The sequence below is a fragment of the Onychostoma macrolepis genome, chromosome 06 (genome assembly GCF_012432095.1).
Source record: "Onychostoma macrolepis isolate SWU-2019 chromosome 06, ASM1243209v1, whole genome shotgun sequence".
Classification (NCBI taxonomy): domain Eukaryota; kingdom Metazoa; phylum Chordata; class Actinopteri; order Cypriniformes; family Cyprinidae; genus Onychostoma; species Onychostoma macrolepis.
In genome coordinates, this window is record NC_081160.1 from 14,218,124 (window position 1) to 14,231,151 (window position 13,028).

Consider the following 13,028-nt stretch of genomic DNA (forward strand, 5'->3'; position numbering starts at 1 on the left):
GCTGTAAAATGGATTACAGTATAATACTGCAAAGCAAATCACAGTTAATTGCTGTATGTGAAATACAGTAATTTGGAGTATTTTTAACAGTAACATTGAATTAAACTTGTAGTTTATATTACAGCAATATTTTGTAATCTCACGGAAGTACAGTATTTACCTGGCAACAAAAGTTGCCAATTGTCACAAATTCAGCCTCTGTGGCTCCCTCCAATCACCACCAGAGGGAACTATGACCAGAGTATTAACCGGTTCATTAAGACTTCATTTCCAACGTGATCTCACAGAATTCCGTGTAATGTTCACGGACTTAATTAACCTCCGAATCTGTGGTGGCATCACGGAATCGCCGAAAATTCCGTGATGGGCTCACAGAAAAAATTCCGTGATGGACTCACAGAAGTGATACCAATGTAAGTCAGTGACAGGCATCAGCCGTGCTCCACGCACGGAAACCCTTAGCATCAATATGCCGACGCGATACTGGGACATTTATCGTCATTATTGTTCAGAACTGGGTAGGTTTAGGGTAGGGGTGGGGTCAGGTACTCCAGTGAAAGTATAACTGCATCGGAGTCACTCTATTTAAGCTGAACCAGTGAATCCGTGTATGGACCACGGCTGATGCCTTCTGTGAGCCCATCACGGAATTTTCGGCGATTCCGCGATGCCACCACAGATTCGGAGGTTAATTAAGTCCGTGAACATTACACGGAATTCTGTGAGATCAGGTTGTCATTTCCCACGTACCCCGTGCCAGAGACTGATCACCTGCACAGGTGTTCCTCATTGCTTGGTCTATTTAAACTGTGCCACCCTTGCTCTCCTTGTGAAGTCTTGTTTTGCTATGCAGTCATTTCTGAGCGTTTTCCCTGTGTTTGCTTACCTGTTGATGACCTGGATTGTTTACCCGTTTCTGAAGGATTGCTGCCTGCCTCTTCTGACTCTGCCTGCCTTACTGAGTATCTCTATTGTCTGTTTGCCGCCTGCCCTGACCCTCAGCCCGAACGGTTTCTGATTCTGCCCAGCCTCTGCTATATCTGACACCAGTTACTGATTTATGCCTGTCTGACTTCTCTTGTGTTTCAATAAAACTGCACATGGATCCTGACGCCACTGCCTCATTACACCAATAAAATCCTGTAAATATATTTTACAGCAATATTTTGTAATCTCACTAAAGTACAGTATTTACCTGGCAACAAAAGTTGCCAATAAAATCCTGTAAATACCCCTAAATCCAAGATGATGTTGTAATTTAACAATGAAAATGCTGCAAAGAATAATTTTAACAGTAAACTGTAAAATACTGATTTAAATGAATTATCATGAGAACTATTTTAATTCATTTACAAATGAATAAAAACCAAGTCAAAGATGTTGCAAATAAATATTTATTAAAACTGTCAGAAAGACATTGCAAGGCTTTTACTGGTAAAAATAAAAATGTCAGTCTTTCAACAGTTAAAATCTTATCATAAAAATAACATAGCATCACACAATAACTACAAATAACTGTTATATCACAAATAAGCCATATTCTGAGTAGAACATTAACTTTCTATAAAAAATTAAGGTCAAGCAACAGAGTTTGTATAATTTTGGTTAAAGGATTAAAATAAAATGCTGAAATCAACATTATACCACAAATTCTGTTGTTTGAGCTTATGTTATATTCAATTTAGAATATTCCTGCAAAAGACAATTTAATAAATACATACTGAAAGTCCATCAGCTTTCTGAGATGAGCACACACATGAGGGTTGTCCCTCTTCTCTGAGACCTTTCCACTTGTTTTGCCTCTATGTATCTTTGTCTTTTATCCAGTGAGTGTTGTGATTCCAACAAAACATCTGCACATAAAAACAAGCAGAAGCTTTAGAATAAAGTTCAGTATTGAATGAAACTAGCTCAATAAAATGTAAAAATGCCACATATACAATACAATCACCATTTACCAGTACTTAAACTAAATAAGTAACCTTTTTTCACAAATGAAATTACTCAAGTAAAACACGTTACCTTTGAAATTAATTCAAGTGTGCAAAAGACGCCTGCTCCCGGGACGCCAGACTGAAGTTGTAATAAGACTGAAAATCCAGCCGCAAAGTTGAGGTATGAATTCACAACCATGTGACCCTCGAATAGGCCTAGTCAAAAGCCACTGGGTGCACCTCAAATGAATAAATAGAAGCAATAATGTAACTCACAATACAGTATTTCAATATAAAATGTAATCTAAAATACAAGTTTATCAAATAATTTACAACATAATTAATACATTACCTAATATAATCAGCTTCAGAGAGTCTTGAAGCATCAAACATTTCTCCACATCAGCTTCTATTCTTTGCACCTACAAGAAATAATGAAAATTATCTTGTGATTTAAAAATGCATTTACATAAATGAGACCAAAATGAACACCCAAAAAGGCATATATTTTAAAATAAACGTTTACATTTGATTAATAAATTCAATTATAACAATACATTGTAGAACTGTACCACCAATCAAATTAAATAATTTATAATGCAAAATTACAACTGTGTTATGACATTAATTTTTGAAATTACAAATAAGAAACGTTGTAAAAATGCAATGATACTTTTTAAACGTGAAACTAAACCGCCATTAGGTGGCAGCAAATAATTTAATGAGTGAGTCAATTGAGTCATTCATTGAACCGATTCGTTCAGAATGCTGAATCATTCAGTAAAAACACCGCTGAGTTTTGCTTTGATCTTTGTTTGGAACGATTTTCGTTGGTGAAATAAAACAACAGTCAATATTGTGTCTAAAAAGTAAGTAACTTAATGTTAACTAATTGTTTATTGAACTACGTAACATTTGTAATCGTGATAATCAGCAACAGTTCACTTGTTATGCTACTTAACAATATCATGTGTTATAAATAAACTCAACAGTTTGAACATTTACCTCATGTTTCTTCCGTGAGTTTGTGTGTGCTGTTAAGGTTATTTGTTTTGATGTTGAATGTAACAGTAGTAAAATCAGAATCAGTCTTGCATTTCGATGCTTCCCTAGTTATTTTTTTTTCACTCAAGTTTTAATCAGGCTAACTGATGGGCATGTAAAGATGTATTTCACAAAAAAAATTGCCCCGGACTAGCTTTAATGTCGAGTACAACTACAGTGGCAATAGACACAATTTCTAATTATAGTAAAATGTCATGTCAATATGGGACAGTTGAAAACATATAAACAAATGAAATTTCACATATTTTGCTGTTCATCAGTTATTTCGACAGATAGAAGTTAACGTTACTATGTACAATCGTTCACACTGGACATTACGTTAAAAATTGGGTAAACACTACTTTAAATGCTTTCAATAAGAAAATTAAACTGCCAAAATGAGAAAAATGCAGCATTTAGCCTAACTATGCTATGATAGCAATTTCCATCTTACTGCACATACCAAGGCCACTTGTCTAAATGTGATAGCAGGCTATTGTGACATGATATCACTTATACATTAACTTAAATAAATATAAAAGGATATATTTCTTAAGTAAAATTAAGTGAACTTACCAGGAATTATGAATAAAGCCTCTAATCTTCAATCGTTCTGGCTCTGCTCCAGTCGCTGGATTTCAGATTTGAATGATGCGCGCGCAATCCCATAATGCCACACTACAGTAAACTAGTGTAAAAAGCAGGAGCTACAGTGATAACACCTGCTTCTTGTAAATTAATTACAGTTGACATGGAAATATACAGTTAACAACCGTAAAACCTTATTTGACCCATAATGCATTGCGAATTACAGCTACATCTTGTAAAATGTTTAAACAGTAAAATTCTATAAAATTTTGCTGTAGAAACTACAGCAATTTTTTACAGTATGTGTAGTAAGAGTCTTTGGTTTGTAAATGTCTTGCATTTACAAACAACCAGCACAAAGCATGTTAATCCTTGAGTTCATGAATGCCAAGTCAATCGTATTTACCAGAAGGAAACTTGTTTCTTTAAGCCTTGACTTTCCAATTTGGGTGTGTAGTAATTATTTATGAAAAAAAGCACATTGTTTTTGAATAGTTGTGAACGTTGATGGTATCCTTTGGTTTGCACACATTTAGTGTAATGTCGATAAAAATAGCAATAACACTTGCTGGAAAACATTAGTCATTTAGCTGGTTTATAAAGAGACAGACGTGTTTGACAAATGGCTAGACCAATAATAATTCAGTGTGTGCTGGTAAGCCAGAGATCTGATTTTACTCCTATGAAATAATGAATAAGAATAAGTGAATAACTGCTAATAACATGGCAATACAATATAAAGCAGACTCCTCAATCTCACACATAGTTTTACAGTTGCCCAAAAATGGGCTCAGTTTGCTATGTAGCTCATTTATACTGGGTTAGTTCTTGTTTTTAAATCATTTCTGTAATTAATGAAGGTTCTGTAAGACTCTAACTGGGAAACACTGACTGTTGGGGTAATAACCATAACAGCCCTGTGTGAAGCTATTTAATGATGTGCTTAAAACCGTAAGGATAAAAAGGAGCTCTGTTCGAATCTAGGGAACGAATACTCCTTATTTAGTACAGTTCCCCATTACATGACTATCCTCGTGATAGCAGGTAGCCTCAGCTAATGGCCAAGGTATTTTGAAAATGAAGATAAGTAGGCCTATTGAACAAGCATCAATATCTTTTGTAAGTCTTTAATACCTTTCTGAATACTGCTGCAAATTCTAAAAATTAAAACTCTTCTAATTTAAAGAAACAGAGGAGAAGTAATAAGAAAAAGCAGTAGAGAGGACAGAAATGTATGAACTAATAAAAACAACAACAAAAAAGCGCTGGTGGTATTGACATAGATGGAAACAAATAAAGCAAAAGCAAAGGTGTATGTCTGAAACAGAAAAAAGAGAGGCGGTTGAGGAGTGGTGCCATAAATAAATCATTCAGCAGATGTATGAGTTCTGACTGGAACTGAAAGAAAAAAAAAAGCGAGAGCTCTGACGAGATCAAAGGAAGGTCACATAGAGAAGATGAGAGAGAACATTCTGGAAAAAGGTCAACCATAATGTGAAGAACCCACTGCATGGAGCAGAGTGAAACCATCATACAGGCTGTCAGCACGTAGAGTCTGTCTACACGTAGAGGAATGAACTCATTTAACCACTTTTTAGTTCATATAATTCCACAAAACAAAAACATGATCATGAAAGGTTAAGTTTAACTTATAAACAGAGAGTATAAGCTAATTAAAACAATAAATAACTCATTGCTAAACTATAATGAGCAAGCTTGTTATTGAGGCACTGACACTGACTATGGGTATAATTAATATAATTTTGATTATCACAGCTATAATTATAAGCATCATTATCCCTGACAGTATTAATAATGATAACTATGTAGGCCAATTCAAGGCACTTTATTTTCACTATCAGTATGTAGAAAGGTAATCCTTTAATTAATCACAATGAGGTAAACTTACTTCATTCTCTGTATAATCTTTTTTAATCTCCACCCTCAACTGATATTGGTGCAATTTATTAGGTGGCATGTGTGAAGCTTGGTAGTGAATTACTGTCAGTGTAATCCAATTAGTTTGAGCACAGCGATGTTCAGGCTCCAAGCTGGTGTTGAGGGGATTCTGTCTGCATGCACCCTACCGAATGCTTCCCTGCTGTGAGTAAGAGCATTAACAACACTGCCTGGACACAAGCAGGCAGTTTTATTAGCATTATTATCACCTTTCTATAAAGAAGGCGGGGGAAAAGCTCTGCTCTGTAAATAGCCAGGCTATGGTGATCATGGGAATCACCGTTTTGGTTGAGGGATCTCTCACAATGCTACCATTACCTCATAATGGGTATTTACAAAGTGACTATTCTGGAACATGCTGTTGATGATCTTTCCTGGAATTGTCACTGCAGACTGTTGTAAAACATGATCCACTTACAATGCTTCTGTACTGTTTTGGGTAATTTTGACAAATTTTAGACTATAACACATACTTACTTAACATCATTTCAGCCTGAAACATCACGCCATCCTCCACAGATGCTGATTTTGTAATTGCAGCAGCAAGGCATGGACTAAATAGAATAGAATAGAATAGAATAGAATAGAATAGAATAGAATATAGGGTCACACTTTAGTTTGGGGACCAATTGTCACTATTTACTAACTATTAACTTTTACATCAATAAACTCCTAATTAGCTGCCTATTAATTGCAAAGTCTCTTTAAGACAAGTCATGTCACTCGGTGGCCATCTTTGAAACGACTCTCGGGCATGCAAGTGCAGCTCCTATCACTTTGTATGGGGAAACATCAAAATCTCCCAAACTGTTCACTAAGCTTACGATTAAATTTGTGACCTGTTCTGGCAAAATGAGTCGGAATGTGCAAATTTTCAAAAATGACTTTTTATTTTCACATTCTCCATTAAAATACCTTCAAAATGATATATTACTTGTTGGAATCGGATAAAAAAAAAGACTGAGCTACGGCCGTTTGAAGGCAATAGAGGCAGCAGATCTGATTTTGAGAAAAATCGAGTTAAAGATTCCAAAGAAAAATCACCATGCAACGTTGCATATTTTCCTCCAATTCTTTTCTTAATAATAATTACTATATTATTAATCACAATATAGCTATTTTTATTTTATCTTTGTTATTAAAAATAAGAACAAAGATACAAATAAACAGTAGTTTAATCAAGAGCAGCGAGTGATTCCGTCTTTTCTTTTAATGTATGATTAGCATTGAGAGTCTCAGTTTGAGACAGATCTATATTAAGACCTACTGTAATGCATCGATCAAATATATTACACATCAGATTTTCCCCCAACCATTAACTAAACGTTCATAACAGATTATGATTGTGTGAATCTCACCAATACATATTTCGCAATAATGTTCTTTATAAAGCCCAATTTATACTTCTGCGTCGAACCTACGCCGTAGCTCACGCAGAGACGCACAGGCCTGCTCCGTAACCTATGCCGTACCTGGCGTGCACCTCTCCAAAAATCGCCCCAGCGCAAATTCGCTAGCCTTGGTGCCCGCAGGGACCACTGAGTACATCGCTGCTGGAGCCAAGCCGCTGTTCCTTTCCCCACAGAAGTCGGAAGGATTTCGACCTTCAATGAAAGATAGCTTCAAGTCTTTCCTATTTGTTGTTACAGCTTGGCAGTAACGACGTGAAGCGCCAGATCCCCGGGTGAGGGGGAATGGCGCAGCAAGCGTGACACCGGCCAGCTCTTCCCGCCACTTACCTGTTACCCAACACACAGGAAGAAACTGACGCGGAGATTGTAAAATCTCGCGAAGGTGTTCGGTGTCGCCCAGCCCGCAGCTTTACAGATGTCTGCCAGAGAGGCGCCGTGCGCCAACGCATAGGGAGGGGCAACACTCCGTGTGGAGTGAGTCCTCACCCCCAGGGGGCACGGCTCGCCTTGAGATTGGTACGCCAAGGTGATGGCATCCACTATCCAGTGGGCCAACCTCTGCTTGGAGACAGCCTTCCCTTTCTGCTGACCTCCGTGGCAGACAAAGAGCTGCTCAGAGCCTCTAAAGCTCTGGGTGCGGTCCACGTATATGCGCTATGCTCTTACGGGACACAGCAACGCCAAGGCTGGATCTGCCTCCTCTGAGGGCAGTGCTTGCAGGTTCACCACCTGATCGCGGAAGGGCGTGGTGGGAACCTTAGGCACGTATCCAGGCCGGGGTCTCAGGACAACGTGAGAGTAGACCGGCCCGAACACAAGGCACTCTTCACTCACCGAAAATGCTTGGAGGTCCCCGACCCTCTTGATGGAAGTGAGTGCGGTCAGGAGCGCTGTCTTAGCAGACAGGAACTTAAGCTCAACTGAGTCCAGCGGCTCAAAGGGACCCCTCTGAAGCCCAGCCAGGATAATAGAGAGATCCCAGGGGGGCATCAGAGGTGGCCTAGTTGGGTTCAACCTCCTGGCACCCCTCAGGAACCTCACGACGAGATCGTGCTTTCCCAGGGACCGGCCGTCCACTGCATCATGATGGGCCGCAATAGCAGCCACATACACCTTCAAGGTGGAGGGTGACAGCCTACGCTCCAACCTTTCTTGCAGGAAAGAAAGCAGTACTCCAATCGTGCATCTTCGGGGGTCTTCTCGGCCGCGTCCCGTCCAGGAGCCACACGTGGAGGTTCCACAGATCTGGACGCAGGTGCCATATGGTTCCAAGCCCCTGGGAAAGGAGGTCCTTCCTCAGAGGAATGCGCCAGGGAAGAGCTGTCGCAAGGAGTATGAGTTCGGGAAACCAGGTCCGGGTGGGCCAGTACGGCACGACCAGCAGGACCTGCTCCTCGTCTTCCCTGACCTTGCATAGTGTCTGTGCAAGCAGGCTCACTGGGGGAAACGCATACTTGCCAGCTGTGTGCCAGTGCGTCCCTGCCGAGGGGGGCCTCGGTCTACCAAACAGGTCTACCTGAGCTTCCCCGAATCGACTCCAGATCAGCCGGATCATCTCGGGATGGAGTCGCCATTCTCTGGGGAACGTGAGCTGTCGTGAGAGCGCGTCGGCCGCACGATTGAGCTCCCCCGGAATATGGGCAGCACACAGCGACTTGAGTCTCGTCTGACTCCAGAGGAGGAGATGGCGGGCGAGCTGTGACATGCGACGTGATCATACACCTCCCAACCGGTTGATGTACGAGACAGTCGCAGTGCTTGACACACGTGCTTGCCGAGCAGCAGTGGCCGGAACTGCCGCAAGGCCAGATGCACTGCCAACAACTCTAGGCAGTTGATGTGCCAATGCAGGCTGCCTGCCCGTTGCATGTAGCGCCCCAACCCGTACTGGAGGCATCTGTCGTGACAACGACATGCCGGGACACTTGTTCTAGGGGCACCCCGGCCCGTAGAAAGGCAAGGTCAGTCCAGGGGCTGAAGGAGCGGCGACACTCCTGTGTGATGTTCACACGAAGTGTACCGTGACGCCATGCCCACCTCGTGACTCGGGAGTGCAACCAGTGCTGAAGTGGTCTCATATGAAGCAACCCGAGCGGCGTGACTGCGGCTGCGGATGCCATATGCCCCAGGAGCCTCTGAAAAGGGTTTCAGTGGTACCACCGTCCTGCCTCTGAAGGAACTCAGGCAGTTCAGCACGGACTGGGCATGCTCGTTGGTGAGACGCGCCACCACACTCACCGAGTCTAACTCCATACTGAGAAAAGTATGCACGAGGGAGAACTTGCTCTTTTCCCAGTTGACCTGAAGCCCCAACTGGCTGAGTGCTGAAGCACTGGGTCCCTGTGATAACACAACTGTTCTAGCATGCGGGCCATGCTTCGAGATAGTTGAGGATCCTGATGCCCACTTCCCGTAGCGGGGCAAGGGCGCCCTCCGTGCCTTCGTGAAGACACGGGAGGGACAGGGACAGCCCGAAGGGGAGGACCCTGTACTGCCATGCCCGACCATCGTACACAAACCGTAGAAACGGTCTGTGTTGTGGAAGGATCGAAACATGAAAGTAAGTGTCCTTCAGGTCGATCGCTGCAAACCAATCCTGGGGCTGGATGCATTTGATATGCGCCTGTTCGTCAGCATCTTGAACGGGAGCCTGTGCATGGCCTGGTTCAAGACTAGCTGGTCCAGGATTGGTCGAAGGCCACCGCCTTTCCTGGGTACGATGAAGTAAGGGCTGTAAAACCCTTGCCTCATCTCGGCTGGAGGGACCGGCTCGATTGCATCCTTTGCCAGGAGGACAGCAATCTCCTCGCACAAGACAGGAGCGTTCTGAGCTACCACTGAAGTCTCGAGAACGCCGCTGAACTTGGGAGGTCGCCTGGCGAACTGAATCGCGTAGCCGAGTCGAATCATGCACGTGAGCCAACGAGACGGGCTGGGCAGCGTGAGCCACGCCTCCAGACGCCGTGCAAGTGGCTCCAACGGCACGATCGACGTACCTGCGGTGGTGCAGCGAAAGGGAGTAGAGCTGGATGGTACAGAAGGCTGTGCGTTCTGAGGCATCCTCGCAGAACTCCCTGGGTCCCAGAGGGGACTGGCTAGAGGTGCATGGGGAGGCACTGCGTCACCTGAACCGCACTCTCTTGGCCGCTGGCAAGATGGGTCGTGGGTGAGAGTGAGGAGGCAACGCGTCGCACACTGTCGGCCCGTGGACCTGAAAACCCGGAGGAAAAGGAAATTGCTCTTTCTTTTGACAAAAAGGGGGAAGGAGCGGCGCTGTCCCTGCCGTCTCCTGAGAAAGAGCAGCTTCCCACATCCCTGGGTTGCCCATGTCAGGGCTGCTTTGTCGCCTATCTGGGCGATTAGGGGCCGACTGGGACACAGGGGGCGGCGTACTCCTGCGAGAGGCTCGATGCACCGGCATATGGGACGATTCAGCACGGGGCGGAGCAACTCTGGAGGATGTGGGAGAGCGCCCACGGCGACAAGCAGACTGGGGCTTGCCCTGCGGCGGAGCGGTGCATCACGCAAAATGTGCTACTTACCTGTTACCCAATTGGCCTCGGTCTGCTGAATTGGCCTCGCCGAACAATCCAGCCTGGGAGACGAGAGCGGCAAACAGCACACTGTTGACATCACTCTTCTCAACAAGGCTGAGCCATAGATGGCCCTCTTGGACCCCAAGTGTGGACATCGCCCTTACCGAGGGACTGCGCTGTGACTTCCATCGCCCGTAGGGCACAGTCAGTTACCGAGCGCAGTTCCTGCATCAACCTCGGGTTGGTACTACCCTCGTGCATTTTAATGCCTTGGCTGGTGTACTTGCAGGATAGCCATGGCATGCAGGGCAGAGGCAGCTTGGCCCGCAGCACTGTAAGCTTTGGCCGCGAGCGGCCGTCAGCCTACAGGCTTTGGACGGGAGACGTGACGATTCCTCCAAGTGGCGGCGTTTTGCGGGCACAAGTGCACTGCAAACGCACTCTCCACCTGGGAAATGTCAACCTACCCTCTAGCTGCCCCGCCATCGAGGGTAGCGAGGATGGGGGAGGGAGACGAGACGCTTCTGGCCGTAAAAAGGGGCTATCCATGACTTCGTCATGAACCGGGGCAGGGCGTGGTCGCGAGCCACAGCCCGTGCCGAGGAACCAATCATCTCGCCGCGAGGGCTCAGGACTAGGAGGTGTGCACGCGACTCCCGAGGGAGGCAGCCCCGCCGAATCTTCATCCTCAGAGGACGATTGCCCATCCCCCGATGCTGCGATCGACATCTGATCCTCTATCGGCGCACCGAATGAAACGCTGGGCACGCCGTGAGACGGCACAGCAGAATCACCGGGGAGCCGCACAGAACAGCTGCTGCGGGAGGAGTGAGAGGTCCGTGGGGACTGGCCCGGCGGAAAGGCTCTCACTGTAACCCTCAGATCGCCCAGAGTACTAGCCGATGGTTCTCTGCTTGGGGCAGAGAAGCCAGCGCGGGTAGTGACAGAGGGAGCCCCTCCCATCCCCGTGAGGAGAGAGAGGCGCGATCGCAGCACTGCCATGGTTACACGCTCAGAGCGAACGCATAAACCATCCACGAACGCAGCTTCAGCGCGCTGGATGCCCAGACACCGAAGACAACGATCGTGGCCGTGGACGGAGGATAGGAAACGACCGCAACCAAGAGGACACGGCCGGAACGGCGTCTTTAGAGACGTCTTTAAAAGACGCGAACAGACTGTGATTTTCTCTTTTAGGAAATCTGCTCTTTTTAGTTGAAGTGCCCAGGGGAATCGCTGCAGACAGGGACACCGCTGTTCGCACCATAACGCCAACCAGAACAGCTTCCAGACAGATGATGAATGGCTCTTTGTGGAGATCAACATGTTCATCCACTCGGCTCCGAAGCGAAAATCTAATGAGTGGATGCACCTGCCGCTTATTTATACCCGTGTGCACGGGGAGTGGCGCAGGTATGCAAATTCCACTAGCCAATATTCATTGGCGTTTTCTCTTAAGTCAGAGATGATTGGGGCTCCCAAGTAAATCCCCTATGTCGTCACGACATAACTCGTAGTGACCGACAGATAGGGAACAGTAGTTGATCAATGATCAAACAATGTTGATCTGCCGTGTGGTACACGTGCTTGTGGAGATTGAAAGAATGCCATCTTCTCCTGTTCCGTTGTTGTCCCCCTTTTTGTTGTTTTAAATAATGATTTAATGATTTGATATTTACTTACCGCCGTCACGGCTATGCTTCTCCAACGAGCCGCTTCTTCTTCGGCTTTTGACGTGGTACTGCGGGTTCACAAGCAACATGCCCGTGGACACTGTAGACTATCGGTCCGCATGTGTACTGCACGTCGACGCGGACGACGACGCAGAAGTATAAATTAAAACCGACGCACAGTTTACGGCGTAGAGGCTACGGCGTAGGTCCGACGCAGAAGTATAAATTGGGCTTAAGGGAGATCGCACGCTCGCGGAAAGGCACGTCTTATGCACAAGCTTTGCAAATGTCAGCGCGATCGTTTTGTTTTTATCAGCATGGGTTTAAAAATAATATTTCACTGGTTTGGACCCATGTCATGGAGAATTCGATATGAATATTCACAAAGCTGGAATGCTGCGCTTTGCAACAATAGACAACTTGTGGTGAGAAGCAGCAGCAGCCGTCTAGAAGTGGGCAGAGAAAAAGGTACTCCTCTCAGAAAACGTACAAATAAAGATAATTTTAGATGTTTAATTACTATTTGGAGCATTGGGATCACTAGAAGAGAGCTTAATGAACTCATTTTTGTGAAAACCTCAAATTTGACCAAAACTGACATTTTTCATTTCTGACTGTTTCTATAGTAACCGGGACTTCTAACGGCAGCTGCAGTGACGTGCTGACTTTACCAATTAGCAATTGGTTCTTTCATTCAGAAGGCGGGGCTTCCTGCGATTAAGCGGCCATATTAAGCCTTGCATTTTCCCCCTTTCAAAACTATATCAGTGACATGTCTTGGGTATTTTATATTCTTTGTTAATAGTTAATAAGGCAGTTGATAAGTTTAGTATTGTCAGTCCTCTGTCCTGTGTGTCGTGCTCCTGCCTCTTGTTTCCTTAT

General features: G+C 44.8%; 1 long non-coding RNA gene across 1 annotated transcript; it reads right to left on the minus strand.

Moving 5' to 3' along the window:
- Nucleotides 1-1,425: 1,425 nt before the first annotated feature.
- LOC131542986 (uncharacterized) lies at nt 1,426-3,628 on the minus strand. Its single transcript, XR_009271836.1, has 4 exons — nt 3,555-3,628; nt 2,287-2,356; nt 2,023-2,174; nt 1,426-1,853 (listed from the first exon to the last, which is right to left on the minus strand). It is a non-coding gene; the product is annotated as an uncharacterized LOC131542986 (long non-coding RNA).
- Between the last annotated feature and the right edge of the window lie 9,400 nt (nt 3,629-13,028).